This window comes from Mobula hypostoma, chromosome 2 (genome assembly GCF_963921235.1).
Source record: "Mobula hypostoma chromosome 2, sMobHyp1.1, whole genome shotgun sequence".
Classification (NCBI taxonomy): Eukaryota; Metazoa; Chordata; class Chondrichthyes; order Myliobatiformes; family Myliobatidae; genus Mobula; species Mobula hypostoma.
Window position 1 is genome coordinate 251,724,676 of NC_086098.1, and position 17,317 is coordinate 251,741,992.

Sequence of the window (17,317 nt, forward strand, 5' to 3'; positions counted from 1 at the left end):
TTGTTCAAGATGGTCTTTGAGGGGAGCTCGCAATGTGGTGGGTGCTTTCCCGCAGACCATAGGTCCAATGCGTGAGCAAGAGATACACCCTCGAATACTCCAGTACGAGCTCCAATGTTTACGTGCACATTGGACATATTGTGCACTTGTGCATATTGTTTATGAGAGATGGCTTTCTCACCGCTGAGTTACGTGGCTGTTAGCAGAGTTAGTCTGTATACGAGCCCCAGTGAGAGGGTTACACTTGTTTCTCACTCCACCTCTCAAAGTATAGCTTTATCAATGCACTGTTATCAATCCTCTTACTGATTCAGAATCAGGTGTAATATCACTGACATTTGTTTCTTGGCAGTAGTACAGTGTAGAACATAAAGAGTTCTGTGAGATACAATAAAAGTAAATAAATACATAGTGCAGAAGTTGAATAATGAGGTAGTGCTCATTGGTTCATGGGCCGTTCATAAACTTGATGGCAGAGGGGAAGGTGCTGAGATGCTGAGTGTAGTTTTTCAGGCAGTACAAGCGCATGCTAGTATTTATGTACTGATGCACACTTTACTCTATAATTGCACTTTAACCTCTGACTTCATTTTTATATCATTCATTATAATTGTTGTACATTGTTGTTCTTTGTTGCATGTTACATCAACAGACCACAGCAAATTCCTAGACGTATAAATGTTTATAGTGAATAAAGCTGATCCTTGATCATTGACTCTGTACCTTCTCGCAGACGGTAGCAATGAGAAGATGGTGCGTCCCGGATGGGGAGGGCCCTTAATGATTGATTCACAAGATCCTACAAACACACTTCTCTCTGAATACTGATTTTGCAAGTAGCTCATGTAACACGGGTCTGAATTATACTGAATGTATTGTAGCTCCTGAATAACACTGCATATCATTCACTCAGAGCAAATTGTACTGCTGACCAGTTCAGCTACAAGTGCTGCTATTTTGCAGCAGGCTGTCTCATTTTAATCTTTGGTCTAAATTCGGAGCTGTTGGTAGACTTTATTCATTGTCTCAGCACAATAGAAGTCTCAGCTTTTCTGCATCACTCACTGTAATTCAATTCTGCAATTTCATGTAAAGCATCCAAGAAACTGTATATGGGCGACTTTTGAAAAACTCCAAGGTAGTCTATTTTCTAAAACAGGTTTCCAGTCACAATCCCAGAGAATGCATTCCTTAAAATTGATTAAATAGGATAAAGTCTGTGACATGCAGCATTTTTTCCTTAAAGAGATACAGACCATTCCAGCCCAACGAGCCACGCTGCGCAGGGACCCCAGCCCAATCACAAGATGATTTACAATGACCAATTAATCTACTAGCTGGTGCTTCCTCAGACTGTGTGCTTGGAGGAAACCCACATTCTCACGGGAAGAACATAAAAGATTTCTTACAGAGGGCGTTGGAATTGAACTCTTTGAACTATGACGCCCTGAGCTGTAACAGCACCATGCTAACTGCTGTGTTACTGTAGCACCTTTTCTATTCAAGGAGCTCTGCTCATGTCCAGTGTAAAGAGCCACAAACTCATAGTCAGAGAGTAACACACCACAGAAACAGGCTCAATCTCAGGCCCATCCAGTCCAGGTGGACCACAGTATCCTCTCTGCTAGGCCCAGATGCCCATGTTCAGCTCATAATCCAAATGCCCCTTAAATGTTGCAATTGTACCCACCTCAGCCACTTCCTCTGGCAGCTCATTGCAGGTATTCACGCCTCTGTGTAGTTACCTCTCAGGTCTATCTGGTATCTGTGCAAGTCCTTACACAAAGTCAGCAGATACAGGGAGCAGTCAATGCTCAAGAGCTCATTCATTGACCAGCAAGACTAGCAAATAGAATCATGAAAAATTAATGTTCTGTGGACTACTTGCTTAATCAAATCCATTATTGCCTGTAAAGGAGCAGCTTAATTCCATAGCTCTTGGACTTGAGCACAGGAGGTACTTCGAGGTTGCACCCTCATACTCAGATTTGAGGAGCGATGTGGTGTGGTGCAGACAGTGGAGTTGCTGCCTTGTGATATCAGCCACACTGACCTCTGCCACAACATGGGGTTTATATGTTAAACCATTAGACCACAAGACATATGAACAGAATTAGGCGATTTGGCCTATCGAGTCTGCTCTGCCATTTCATCATGGCTGATTGATTATCTCTCTCCTGCCTTCTCCCCTTATCCTTTGATATCCTGACTAATCAAGAACCTATCAACCTCTGCTTTAAATATACCCAATGACTTGGCCTCCAGTCATCTGTGGCAATGAATTCCACAAGCTCACCAACCTCTGGTTCCGTCTCCCGTGACTGCATAATTTTTCCCATGGTACCCTGGTTTTCTCCTTTATCCTGAAGACTCATGGTTCAACCAGCGACACATTGGTTCATTGTCCCGAGTACGCCAGTGAGCAGCAGCACGGGGTGGGGGCGAAGGGATGCTGAGTAGTTCTACTTATTGGGAGAGTATGTGAGAAAGAAAATTTATTCTGAGGGCTGGTACAATCCAAAATAGCCACTTGTGTCGACCAGCTAGTTTCATAGACTCCAGTGTGAAAGATTATTTCTCCAGGTAAATATTTAAAGTTAAAAATAACCCCCTCCACCCACCCTCGTCTAAAGTTATTTATTTAAATTGCCCAGAGCAAAGAACAATCCCAAATGAAAGGAGACGTTACGTTACCAGAGCTAACGTTCTGCTGTGTATTGGATGCATTTAGTGAAGAGTCATGGGTCAGCTGGTTCTTGTACCCACTGGAGGTCGAAATGTAATTAATAACATCTGGCTTACTGGAGTGTGTGTGACCTTTTAATCTCTCCTGCAGGATGAGGCCGTAGCCTGACGGATGCACCGGGCCGACTGCATGTGTGGCTGCAAGTCAGTGAAACTCACGTCACTCCTCAGCTGCAGGGAGGAATGGGCAAGCTGTGGACCATTATCAAGCAGAACCAGCAGTGGGCAGTAGAGCTGCTGCCACAAAGCATCTCCATCAGATACCGTAATCTCTAGAATGCACAACGAGGGGAGATTTGATAGAGGTATATAAAACTATGAAGGGTATACATTGGTTAATGCAAGCAAACTTTTTCCACAGACCAGAACTAGAGGTCATGGGTTAATGGTGAAAGGTGAAATGATTAAAGGGAACAGGAGGAGAAAGCTCTCCACTCAGAGGGTGGTGAAAGTGTCTAATAAGCTGCCAGCAGAATGGTATATGTGGGTTCGATTTCAACATTTAAGAGAAATTTGGATAGTTCTGTTATGTATAGATCGATTTCTTTCAGAGCAATGACCGCGCCCCCCCCCCCCAGCACTATGTATTGAGTTGGTGTCTATGCATGCACATTGCTCTCACTCTCACTGGCTGCAATGTGTATACATCAGTTAAAGCCACCTCCTGCATGCGTGCTTTTATTTAAGTGATATATAGTTGTGCACAGACACAGCAAGTTAGCGATGAGTGCAAACCTGAATGTCAGGGAACATCACCAACTCCACTGACCTGCGAGATGAAATGAGGAAGCCATCATTGACACTAACAAAGCAACACTGAGTAACAATGAAAGACGCTCTGAATTTAAAGTGAAAGTAACAGCAATGGCTTCAGTCAGGAAAGCTGACTAATTTGATGGTGCTAATGAAGGCTGGGAGTCGTGTATCGAGAGGGTTACACTGTATTGTCACATGAACACCAGGGAGGAGCAAAAGAAAGCCCCTACGTGTCTTAGCTTAATGGGCCCAAGAATGTACAGTCTCTTATGCAACTTAGTAACCCCTGAAAAGCCAGCAGGACGTTCGATGAAAGTGTTACAATTTTACAATATCACTTGATCCCTGAACTGCTGGTAGTAGCTGAGAGACTTAGATTTTACAAAAGGAACCAGTCAAAAGAAGAAAGCTTTTCTGAATACATTGCAGGACTATGCAAACTATGAAAGCCTTTCTGAATACATTGCAGGACTATGACAGTGACTTTGGAGATGGACTTTCTGATGCATTAAGGTGCAGGTTTAGTCAAAGCACTGAAACAAGGCTATGGCCGAAAGAGATTTAACTTTAGAACGGGCATTGACTATTGTAATATTGTTAGAAACTGCAGCAGATCTACAGAAAAGGAGGTTAAAATGCAAAATGCACAGAATGTCCCTGAATGGTGCAAGAAGCCAAAGATGTTATCAATGTGGCAAATCTTCCGATGATGTAAAGGACAGTTGGCTCAGAGGAAAAGTCCGCAGAATGTGTCACAAACAAGGTCACGTAGAGAGAACATGCAAGGCAGACAAAAAGTACAGCCAAGTGAAAAGTCTCAAACACGGAATAAAGCAAATATATAAAGTTACCAAATGTAAAACAGAACCAGACAACTTAGAGTCTGACAAAGGTGAACTGTCATGCCTAGAACTGCATAGAATAAATAAAGCAGATCACAAAATCATTTTGATCGCAGCAGATGTGTCTGGTGTAAAACTGAAAAAGGAGCTGGATACAGGGACAGCTTTGTACATATTCCAGAAGCTGACTACAACACACTGTTTTCTAGATACCATTAGAAAAGACATCAGTGATGCTAAAGACTTATACAGGTGGAAAAATGACTCTCAAAGTCAAACTGAAAGTAAATGTGATGTATGGAGGCCAAACACAACTGTTGGAGCTCTATGTGTTGAAAAGTGGAGGGCCAGCACTTTTTGAACATGAATGGTTGAGAAAAATCCAACTAGACTGGAACTCAATCGAAGCTCTCAGTGTGACATCAACAGGCAACTGCAGCCCAAATGGCAGCACTAACCAGAGACTGTAACAGCTGCTAATGAGAAGATGTTTGAGAAGGGGACTGGTCAACTCAAAGGTATGAAGGCCAAAAATGAACTGGATGAAACAGCAAAACCAAGATTCCATAAAGCACTTCCAGTGCCTTGCGCACTACGTCCTAAAGTGGGTGCTAAACTGCAGAGCTTGGAGGCATCTGGAATTCTCTCCAAAGTTGAGTGGAGCAATTGCGCCACACCAAGAAAGGGAATGCCGGAGCTGTTCACGTAGGTGGGGATTTCAAGGTGAGCATCATCTCTGAGCTGTGTACTGTACAGTATCCCTTGCAATAAATAGAAGACATTTTTGCATCTTTGGCAGGTGGGGAGAGGTTTTCAAAGATTGACTTGTCACAAGTTTATCTGAAAATGGAGATTGAGGAGTCAATAAAGAAGTTCCTCACAATCAACACTTACAAGGGACTGTTCCAGTATAATAGTCTCATCTTTGGCATCACATCAGCCCCAGCATTTTAGCAAAGAGCAATTGGTCCAAGGTATCCCAGAGACACAATGCTACCTTGATGACATCATCGAGACTGGCAAGAATGATGAAGAGCACCTCCAGAAAGTGCTTACCAGGCTGAGTGAGTATGGTCTGTGCGCAAAGAGAGAGAAATGTGAGTTTTTCAAGAGTGACATCTCATATCGTGGACAAGCAGGGTTCACATAAGAAAAGGTGGCAGAGACAGATATAATAGGGTCTTTTAAGAGAATCTTAGATAGGCACATGGAGCTTAGAAAAATAAAGGGCTATGTGGTAGGGAAATTCTAGTAGCTTCTAGGAGGCGGTTACATGGTCAGCACAACATTGTGGGCCGAAGGGCCTGTAATGTGCTGTAGATTTCTATGTTTCTATGTAAGACTGAAACAGTACTACAGGCACCTAAACCAGAAACTGTGTCACAACTCAGGTCACACTTGGGCCTTGTAAACTACTACCACCGGTTCCTCCCAAACATTGCTACAGTGCAGCACCCATTGAACGTACTGTTGCAGGCAGGAGCAAACTGGAAATGGTCAGCAAGATGTGAAAAAGCATTCAGGGAAGCAAAGAGACTAATAACGTCTAATGAATTGCTCACCCATTATGACCCATCCCTGCTCATCAGACTGGTGTGCAAAGCATCCCCTTATGGCATTGGAGCCATTTTGTCACACACTATGAAAGATGGATCTGAACGTCCAATTGCATTTGTTTCAAAGTCAGTGATGAGCGCAGAACGCAACCATGCACAGATCGACCGAGAGGCCTTGAGTCTTGTATGAGGAATAAAGAAGTTCCACCACTACCTCCATGGACAAAATTCTACACTAATGACAGATCACCAGCCCCTTCTGCCCATTTTCAATCCCAGGAGGGGAACTCCAGTGATGACTGCTGCCCGGTTATAACATTGGGCACTGCTCACTGTTCCTAGGAGCCCATTCTTATGACATGGAGTTCAGGGGTACTAAACAACACATCAACACTGATGGCAATGCTTCAATGGAAGAAGAAAAGTCTTCATTCCGTGACCCAGCAGAAGTGTTCCAGAATTGGTGGGCCAATTGCTGGGAACAAATTCCGAAATACAAAGGGAAACAAGGAATGACCCAGAAAACACACAAAAAGTGCTGGAGAAACTCAACAGGCCAGGCAGCATCTATGGAAATTCTACAGTCGATATTTTGGGCCGAGATCCTTAAGCAGGACTGGAAAAAAAAAAGATGAAGAGTAGAGTTAAAAGATGGGAGGAGGGGAGGGAGAAACACAAGGTGATAGGTGAAACCGGGAGAGGGAGATGTGAAGTAAAGAGCTGGGGAGTTGATTAAGAGAGAGATACAGGGCTGGAGAAGGGGGAATCTGATAAGAGAGGACAGAAGGCCATGGAAGAAAGAAAAGGGGGATGAGCATCAAAGGGAAGTACAGAATTAACAGTTCAGCCAGTTGCCAAATGAAGCAACTAGGAGCTTCGAGATTGGACAGGAGGCCCTAGAGCTTGATTACCGAGAAGACAAGAGGACATCTGATAGGGTAGCTACAAGAACTAGACCACTGATGTACACAGTGGATATTGGAGATCAGACATGGAGACGTCATGTAGACCAGATACTGGATGCTCAGCTGAAGAACACATCTGAGTTGACTGCATCAAACAAGATGGACACATTAATGTCACTGGACTTGCCGCTCAGTGATGATCATGTCACTGACAGCAACATGACAACAGAAACCGAAAACATTTGTCTTAGACTAGACACCTCCCAAACCTGATGCTACTCCACAGGTCCAGAGATGCTACGAGAACGTTGTCATTGACAAGACACTTACCAAACCTGATGCCACTCCAGAGTTCCAGAGGCGTGATGAGAACGTTATCTTAGACAAGTCACCTGCCAAACCTGATGCCACTCCACAGACTCAGAGGCACTATCCTGAAAGAAACAGAGCGCCATCCAAAATACAGAACCTGTAGAGCTGTGAAGATAGCTATGGACCGTTATGTGAAAGCATGTTTATTTGGAATAAGAGTTAAAGAAAGGGAAATTGAATGTTTTGTGTATGTGCAGATTTATTTGCATTAAAGAGGGAGGATATATAATGTGTGGATTTATTTATTTTAGAGCAATGATCCCACCCCTCCCCCTTAGCTTCACGTATTGATCTGTTGTGTATTGATCTATCTCTCGCTGTAAAGTGAATACACAGTTATAGCCAAATGTTCATACAACTACTTCATTGAGAGGTAGTTGTGCACAGACACAACAAGTGGGGAGGGGCATGTGAGTCAGCAGTATAGTAGTTCAACATGGATTAGATGGACCGAAGAACCTGTTTCTGTGCTCTGTGACTGTGACTGTATCTCTCAGAATTGTGGGGTTAGGACTAATTAATCTTTGGTCTGGTGCCAACCGCATTGCCCCTCCTCCTTCATGATAACAGGAGGTCAGCAATTAGGCTGTAGGGAATGATTCCAATAAGTAATCTCAAAGAGGATTATATCAGATGATATTAGGCCCCCTAGAATGATAAGATGGACTCTTGATTCACAATCTATTTCTTCATGACTTTGCACCAACACTGCCCTCCTCTGCAGTTGTAATTATCCTCTGTAACTGCATCCTTACAGTCAAGCAGTCACTGAGTTACAGTCTCCGTCAAGGTCAACATCAGACTGAGTTGTTTCTTAGGTTCAATTGAGATGGTTTTGGGGACAGAAAAGGGAGTTGGGGAGTCAGTTTAGAGTTTAGGGACAGATATGCTGGGGAGTTAGAGGTCAGGCCAGAACCTAGACCTCCACTTTGCATTCAGAGGCCAGTGACGTGGACGTGTGACAAAGGACTTTAGTATTTGTTTCACAGCCCATTGAAGACGAGGGCAGGTCAGTGTTGTTGGTGTGTTCTAGGATCGGAGTTCTGTACGAGCAGGAGACATGAGGGACACTAACTGCTGAGGTAGGTGAGCCGGTGAGTCTAGAACTTAAGGCCTGGTATTAGGGGTCCTCTTCTTGGATTCTAGTTTGCTGTCATCGATAAATCTTGGGGTTAATACCGAAGATTGAAATCTGAAGTCGAGCCTGATTGCTGAAGTCTGGGATGTAAGTCTCTGTGAGTCTGCTAGGGAAGTCGAAGGCCCAATGTCTGCAAGTCCAAGTCGATGAGAGGCTGGAGGCCTGGAGACAGCCTGTCCTATGGTTAGAGGACTGCCTGTGTGCACGTGGGAGTGGGTGGGTGGACGGAAGAGCTTGTTTTGCTGGTTTTGGTTTGTTGTTGCTAGACCATAAGACATAGGAGCAGAATTAGGCCATTTTGCTGAGTCTGCTCCACCATTCAATCATGGCCCATCCTTTTTTCCCCTCCTCAGCCCCACTCCCCAGCCTTCTCCCGTGGCCAATCAATAACCTACCAAGCTTTGCCAACACCCAACGACCTGGCCTCCACAGCTGTCTGTGGTAATAAATTTCACAAGTTCACCACCCCCTGGCTAAAGAAATTTCAGGTGTAAGTTTTTTTACGCAGAGAGTGGTGAGTGTGTGGAATGGGCTGCCAGTGGTGGTGGTGGAGGCGGATATGATAGGGTCTTTTAAGAGACTTTTTGATAGGTACATGGAGCTTAGAAAAACAGAGGGTTATGGGTAACCCTAGGTAATTTCTAAGGTAAGGACATACTCGGCACATCTTTGTGGGCCGAAGGGCCTGTATTGTGCTGTAGGTTTTCTATGTTTCTATGTTGTTGCTTGTGTTGTTCTATGAACATGACTGGCACGCTTTGTTGGCACTGGAATGCACAGGGGCTCTGGCAGGCTGCCCAGCACATTCTCAGGTGTGTTGGTCGTTAAAACAAATGCTACATTTCACTGTTGTTTTTGACGTACATGTGAAAAATAAATGAATCTAAACTTGCAGTATGTTATTGCTTACCCTTGTACTACTTCAATACACTGCACAATGAATTGATCTGTATGAATGGTATGCAAAAGAAGATCTTCACTTTATGTGACAATTATAAAGCAATTTCAAATCCACTTCCAGTTCCTCGAGGCATCCAATCAATGTCAAGTTTATTGCCACGTGCACAAGAACATCTATGCACAGGTGTAATGAAAAACTTATTGCAGCATCATCACAGGCACACAGCATCAGATAAGCAACATTCACGAGAAAAACATAATTTTTTATTAGAAAATATCCAATTACAACAAAAAAGTCCTTTTCAGGGCAAAGTGATCAAAGTGGTCCGAGCATCGTGTAGGTTAGTTCAAGAAGCAAGTGTTTGAAAGGAAGCAGCTGTTCATGAGCCTTTAAAACGCAAACAAGAGGAATTCTGCAGATGCTGGAAGTTCAAGCCACACACATCAAAGTTGCTGGTGAACACAGCAGGCCAGGCAGCATCTCTAGGAAGAGGTACAGTCAACGTTTCAGGCCAAGACCCTTAGTCCTGACGAAGGGTCTCGGCCTGAAACGTCGACTGTATCTCTTCCTAGAGATGCTGCCTGGCCTGCTGCATTCGCCAGCAACTTTGATGTGTGCTCATGAGCCTGGTGGTGTTGGGCTTCAGGTTTCTGTACCTCCTGCCTGAAGGGAGCTGCAAGAAGGTGACGTGGCCTGGATGGTTGGAATCTTTGATGATAGATGCTGCCAATGTTTCCTGTCGAGGTTCAAAAGAATTAGAAAAATGGTTCAAAAAGAATTAGAAAAATGACAGCAAAATAAGGTGTTTATCACCTGCAAATACCACAGACTTTTCAGAGTCAGAAATTCTTCCATCCTGCCTGGCTATTGAGTTCTTAGACTAAGCCATTCTGAAGAAACTGCAGGTGACATGCATGTAAACTTTGAGTATGAGACTAGATTTAGCAGGTAATAGGTGAAATTAATGAATGGTTGTGAAGACGCTTTGAGGGAGGTGGGAAAAGTGGTTTCCATTCTAATGTTCCACTGAGAACACCCAGTAGAGAAGCTACGTTCTGTCGTTTTGCAGAGGACATAAGGATATTTTCGCTTTATTTCAAAGCTGAAAAAAGTTGAATTATTTAAAATTGTCAGTGTTCAGCAGGAGTACATAAAACTGTAGACAAATGATTATAGATTAAAAGGTCGGCACAACACTATGGGGCCAAGGGCCTGCACTTGGCTGTAATGTTCTATGTTCTAACGACAAAGACCTTTGACATTAAACTCTTCTCAGGGTTCCAGTTGAATACAGATATCAATTATAACTGGCAGAGTTTGTCATGGAAACATCAGTTATAATCGATACCTGTAGCTAGCTGGAAGCCTGAGCAGAGTTCATTCACTCTATACGCCAAGAAAGCACTTGATACTTTTTCACCTTTGACACTATTACAGCACAATAGTGCAAACAATCTGAAGCAAAAATATTGAGATCTGAGGACCACAACTATAAATACACAATAGTTAAAAAATTAATGAACCAACCTAAACACCCCTGTGCATACATAATCACATGTAGACTATTCATTTAAAACTCCCTGCATCTAATCGTTATTTTGATTTGACAATCTGCGTTATATTATTTTTAATCTTGGGAGTGTATTTGCTCCTTTTATGTAGCAAAACGATTGGGGATTAGTGATCTGTGATTGGTTTTGGACAGAGCCAGGTTGATGCTGAGAGGTGCTGGAGGAACTTTGTAATTTACGGACTGTTCCCAGGAATGCGCCCGGAGATGAACATCAGGTGCTGCTGGCAGATCACCATATCGGAGTAGGACGCCCTTTGGTTGCCTGAAACATTTTGGACTGCCAGCTCATTGAGATGTCCGGTGAAAAATGCTGCCACCTGACACATTCCAGGCGGCAGGAGTACGTGCTGAGGGATGCACTGAAGCTTGCGCAGCCGCCACAAGGCCTTCGTGTAGAAGCACCACAGTGTAGGGCTCTTCTCCTGGAGATGGAGGGGCTGAGTTGGGTGGGGAAGCCCCTCAGTTATTGTCGCAGAGTACCAGACCAGGAGACCACCCAAGTGGCAGTAGTGCTATTGGTGTGTAGAAATGTAATAGGAGTGATTGAATGCATAAACTATGAATATAACAAATGAAAATGCATTGCATGGTTTATTCTTGAAAAATTTTAAAAATTATGAATAAACCGCGACCCACTTGGTTGCAGTGGCATCTCTGGGTTGAACAAAAGATACAAATGTTTGTCTTGTATTTTTTTCTTATGATTACAAGACCCGGATGGACTTGGGTACCGCAAGTCCACTTCATTGGTCCAATGGGAAGACTGATGGCAGAAATGGTTGTTATGTGGACCAGGCCCTCATGCCTGCCTCAACAACTATTTCCAAATATGTACCACCCTTTGTGTGAAGAAGCTGCCCCTGATTCCCACTTTAAATCTCTCACCTCTTCTGGTAAGATGGCAGTGCGTATACCCACAATGGCCCCTCAGGGGCTAACCCAAGATGATTTATACGTGTTTTGTACATAGTAAGACTATTCTTGACTCCAATTACTACATGTACAGGAGGTCTATTGCATTAGTGAGCTGCTCATTGTTTGGAGTAGCCGGCTGACAGTTTGGAGAAGGCACGTTGGCCTATCAGGCCATTGGGCCAGGAAATCGATAACAGGCCGTTGGGCCTGGGGATTTGCGTCAGGCCACTGGGCCTGGGGATTGGTGTCGGGCCGCAGGAGAAGCTGGATTGGGGTTGGAAGAGCTGACCTGGATACTCCATACTAATCGGAGGCACTGGAGTTGGCGTGAAGGCGGCATGCAGTGAAACCGTGAGTGACTGTCTCAGATGTTTTGTTTGCCACCACAAGACCCTGTTGGACATTGATTGCTGTAGGTCTTCTTCCCTTGTGCAGTGCTAAGACAAGCGGTGAAACAGCACTGTCACCTCAGTTGTAGCAAGGACTAGGCCTCAATCCTCAGGCTTGTGTTGTAGCTTAATGTCCAGGCTCAGTTGGAGGTGGCCTCTCCCATTGGTGATAGGCTCAGGGATTAGGTGTCACCTGACTTCCAAGGACTGTATGGGGCCCTGAACGGTGGTGAGGGAGGAGGTGCAGCAATATCACTCTTGCAACAAGATATCCTGCAGTGGGATGGAGAACAGCCAGAGGTCATGGTACATATTGGTACCAATGACATAGGTAGGAAAAGGGAAGAGGTCCTGAAAAAACAGAAGGAAATTGAGAAGCAGGACTGCAAAGGTAGTAATCTCAGGATTACCGCCTGTGCCGTGGGGGAATGAGAATAGTAATAGAATGAGGTGGAGGATAAATGTGTGGCTGAGGGACTGGAGCAGGGGGCAGGGATTCAGATTTCTGGATCATTGGGACCTCTTTTGGGGCAGGTGTGACCTGTACAAAAAGGACGGATTGCACTTGAATCCCAGGGAGACTCATAGCCTGGCGGGGAGGTTTGCTGATGCTGCTGGGGAGAATTTAAACTAGAAATGTTGGGGGGCGCGAACCAAGCTGAACTGGGAAAGAGGCTGCTGGCTCACAAACAGAGAAAGCTAGGAGACAGTGTGTGAGGGAGGATAGGCAGGTGATAGAGAAGGGACATGCTCAGACCGAAGGTTTGAGATGTGTCTATTTTAACGCAAGGAGTGTTGTGAACAAAGTGGATAAGCTAAGAACGTGGATCAGTACTTGGAGATATGATGTGGTGGCCATTACAGAGACCTGGATGGCTCAGGGACAGGAATGGTTACTTCAAGTGCCGGGTTTTAGATGTTTCAGAAAGGACAGGGAGGGAGGCAAAAGAGGTGGGGGCGTGGCACTGTTGATCAGAGATAGTGTCACGGCTACAGAAAAGGTGGACACCATGGAGAGATTGTCTACGGAGTCTCTGCGGGTAGAGATTAGGAACAGGAAGGGGTCAATAACTTTACTGGGTGTTTTTTATAGGCTGCCCAATAGTAACAGGGATATCGAGGAGCAGATAGGGAGACAGATCCTGGAAAGCTGTAATAATAACAGAGTTGTCGTGATGGGAGATATTAATTTCCCAAATATCGATTGGCATCTCCCTAGAGCGAGGGATTCAGATGGGGTGGAGGTTGTTAGGTGTGTTTAGGAAGGTTTCTTGACACAATATGTAGATAAGCCTACAAGAGGAGAGGCTATACTTGATTTGGTATTGGGAAATGAACCTGGTCAAGTGTCAGATCTCTCAGTGGGAGAGCATTTTGGAGATAGTGATCGTAATTCTATCTCCTTTACAATAGCATTGGAGAGAGATAGCAACAGACAAGTTAGGAAAACATTTAATTGGAGTAAGGGGAATTATGAGGCTATCAGGCAGAAAATTGGAAGCTTAAATTGGAAACAGATGATCTCAGGGAAAAGTATGGAAGAAATATAGCAAATGTTTAGGGAATATTTGTGTCAACTTCTGCATAGGTATGTTCCAATGAGTCAGGGAAATTATGGTAGGATACAGAAACCGTGGTGTACAAAGGCGGTAATAAATCTAGTCAAGAAGAAAAGAAAAGCTTACAAAAGGTTCAGAGAGCTAGGTAATGTTAGAGATCTAGAAGATTATAAGGCTAACAGGAAGGAGTTTAAGAAGGAAATTAGGAGAGCCAGAAGGGGGCATGAGAAGGCTTGGCAGGCAGGATTAAGAAAAATCCCAAGGCATTCAACAAGTACATGAAGAGCAAGAGGATAAGACGTGAAAGAATAGGACCTATCAAGTGTGACAGTGGGAAAGTGTGCATGGAACCGGAGGGAATAGCAGAGGTACTTAATGGATATTTTGCTTCAGTATTCAGTATGGAAAAGGATCTTGGTGATGGTAGTGATGACTTGGAGCAGACTGAAAAGCTTGAGCATGTAGATATTAAGAAAGAGGATGTGCTGGAGCTTTTGGAAAGCATCAAGTTGGATAAGTCACCGGGACCGGATGAGATGTACCCCAGGCTACTGTGGGAGGCAAGGGAGGAGGTTGCTGAGCCTCTGGCGATGATCTTTGCATCATCAGTGGGGACAGGAGAGGTTCTGGAGGATTGGAGTTTTGTGAATGTTGTTCCTTTATTCAAGAAAGAAAGTAGAGGTAGAGGAAATTATAAACCAGTGAGTCTTACCTCAAAGTTTGGTAAACTGATGGAGAAGATCCTGAGAGATAGGATTTATGAACATTTGGAGAGGTATAATATGATTAGGAATAGTCAGCATGGCTTTGTCAAGGGCCGGTTGTGCCTTACGAGCCTGATTGAATGTTTTGAGGATGTGACTAAACACATTGATGAAGGTAGAGCAGTAGATGTAGTGCATATGGATTTCAGCAAGGCATTTGATAAGGTACCCCATGCGAGGCTTATTGAGAAAGTAAGGAGGCATAGGATCCAAGGGGACATTGCTTTGTGGATCTAGAACTGGCTTGCCCACAGAAGGCAAAGAGTGGTTGTAGACGAGTCATATTCTGCATGGAGGTCGGTGACCAGTGATGTGCTCAGGGATATGTTCTGGGACCCTTACTCTTCACGATTTTTATAAATGACCTGGATGAGGAAGTGGAGGGATGGGTTAGTAAATTTGCTGATGACACAAAGGTTGGAGGTGTTGTGGATAGTGTGGAGGGCTGTCAGAGGTTACAGCGGGACATTGATAGAATGCAAAACTGGGTTGAGAAGTGGCAGATGGAGTTCAATCTAGATAAGTGTGAAGTGGTTCATTTTGGTAGGTTAAATGTGATGGCAGAATATAGTATTAATGGTAAGAGTCTTGGCAGTGTGGAAAATCAGAGGGATCTTGGAGTCCGAGTCCATAGGACGCTCAAAGCAGCTGCACAGGTTGACTCTGAGGTTAAGAAGGCGTATGGTGTATTGGCCTTAATCAATTGTGGAATTGAATTTAGGAGCCGATATTGCAGCTACACAGGACCCTGGTCAGACTCCACTTGGAGTACTGTGCTCAGTTTTGGTCGCCTCACTACAGGAAGGATGTGGAAACCATAGAAAGGGTGCAGAGGAGATTTACAAGGATGTTGCCTGGATTGGGGAGCATGACTTATGAGAATAGGTTGAGTGAACTCAGCCTTTTCTCCTTGGAGTGATGGAGGATGAGAGGTGACCTGATAGAGGTGTATAAGATGATGAGAGGCATTGATCATGTGGATAGTCAGAGGCTTTTTCCCAGGGGTGAAATGGTTGCCACAAGAAGACACAGGTTTAAGGTGCTGTGGGGTAGGTACAGAGGAGATGTCAGGGGTAAGTTTTTTACTCAGAGAGTGGTGAATGCATGGAATGGGCTGCTGGTAACGGTGTTGAAGGCAGATACAATTGGGTCTTTTAAGAGACTTTTGGATAGGTACATGGAGCTTAGAAAAATAGAGGGGTATGGGTAAGCCTAGTAATTTCTAAGGTAGGGACACGTTCGGCACAACTTTGTGGGCCGAAGGGCCTGTATTGTGCTGTAGGTTTTTTATGTTTCTATGAGACCAGTGGAGCGAATCTCCCTGTTCCATAATGCATTCCATGACCCTACAAGTCCTACCTTGGCTTGATCTCCCACAATTCCTCACTTTTATCAGGATTAGCCCACATGCCTAGCTGATCTGGATCTTCCTGTAATGTCTCATAACCTTCCACACCTGCACCTACTTTTGTATCATCCAAAGGAATCCAGGTGGCCCGCATTGTGACGCAGCTGTGCCACGTTCCGCTTCTCTGTGCTGTCTACTTGTTGTGTGTACTCTGAATAATCAATACATATCGTGGATGAGTGCTTTGTGTGTGGAATTGTTGAACCCATTGCCATGCCATGGCACGACTTTTTCTGCACAGGTTCTTGTCATGCACCTGACAGCAGGTGAGCACCTTTAAAGTGTACAGATGTAAGTTAAAGCAATGTCTTTGCCAACCATGACTTATCAGTGAGTTCAAATTTGTTCTGAAACCCACAGGGTTCTGATTGCAGTGGTTTTGTATAATCAGACCAGAACACAGAACATCACAGCACAAGCCCTTCGGCCCACAATATTGTGCTAACCTTTTAACTGACTCTATCACCAATCTAGCCCTTCCATCCTAAATCCTATAATTTTCTACCATCCTAAGAGTTTCTTAAATATAGAACTTAGGAAGATTTTTGATTGCATTGGCCGGGAATCGAACCCGGGCCTCCCGCATGGCAGGCGAGAATTCTACCACTGAACCACCAACGCAAGTTGTCTTTCAGTAATTGTGGATTACTGAAATTAAGATTAATAGCAATGTTTAACATGGGTTGCTTGTGTCAAAAGAATATTTAAGGAATGCACTTTAACTCAGCATAGAAGCATTGTATTAGACTCAGATGCTCAGAAACAATTCAGTTAAGATGATGTTTGCTTTTCAGTCAGTTCTTGGCCCTTTTTCAACAAAACAGCATTCTAAAAAGCAATTTACACATAGTCACGCAACACACATCAAAGTTGCTGGTGAACGCAGCAGACCAGGCAGCATCTCTAGGAAGAGGTACAGTTGACGTTTCAGGCCGAGACCCTCCGTCCTGACGAAGGGTCTCGGCCTGAAACGTCGACTGTACCTCTTCCTAGAGATGCTGCCTGGTCTGCTGCGTTCACCAGCAACTTTGATGTGTGTTGCTTGAATTTCCAGCATCTGCAGAATTCCTGTTGTTTACACATAGTCACAATGTCCAAAATCCTATGTTGGAATTGCTGAAACTTGTTGATACTGCCTTATAACAACAAACTGACACATATTAAATGATCAAATTAAATAACCCTTTATTTCTATTTTCTCAGCAGTGGAGTGTCAGAGTAAGACAAAGACTCTGCTTCCTCATAACCGGTCATTGCTAATTCACCATTTGGATACAGTGTACCTCTTAAAGAGTGGAAGATTACCAATAAAAGTCACTGCAAAAGTTAAAATCTTGAATCATCATCTGAGAGCACAGGTGAGAAATCTGGACTGAAAATAACAAAAGACTCGCTGATTCCTAAATTGATCATGTGACTGTCAGTTGCAGAAATGTTACGCTGTACCACTAAATTAAGAAGCAAATTAACGAGTCTCAGCAATTGTCTGGTTAC

General features: G+C 44.1%; 1 non-coding gene across 1 annotated transcript; it reads right to left on the bottom strand.

Annotated features, from left to right (window-relative positions):
- Positions 1–16,373: 16,373 nt before the first annotated feature.
- Positions 16,374–16,444, bottom strand: trnag-gcc (transfer RNA glycine (anticodon GCC)). The gene has a single exon. It is a non-coding gene; the product is annotated as a tRNA-Gly (tRNA).
- Between the last annotated feature and the right edge of the window lie 873 nt (positions 16,445–17,317).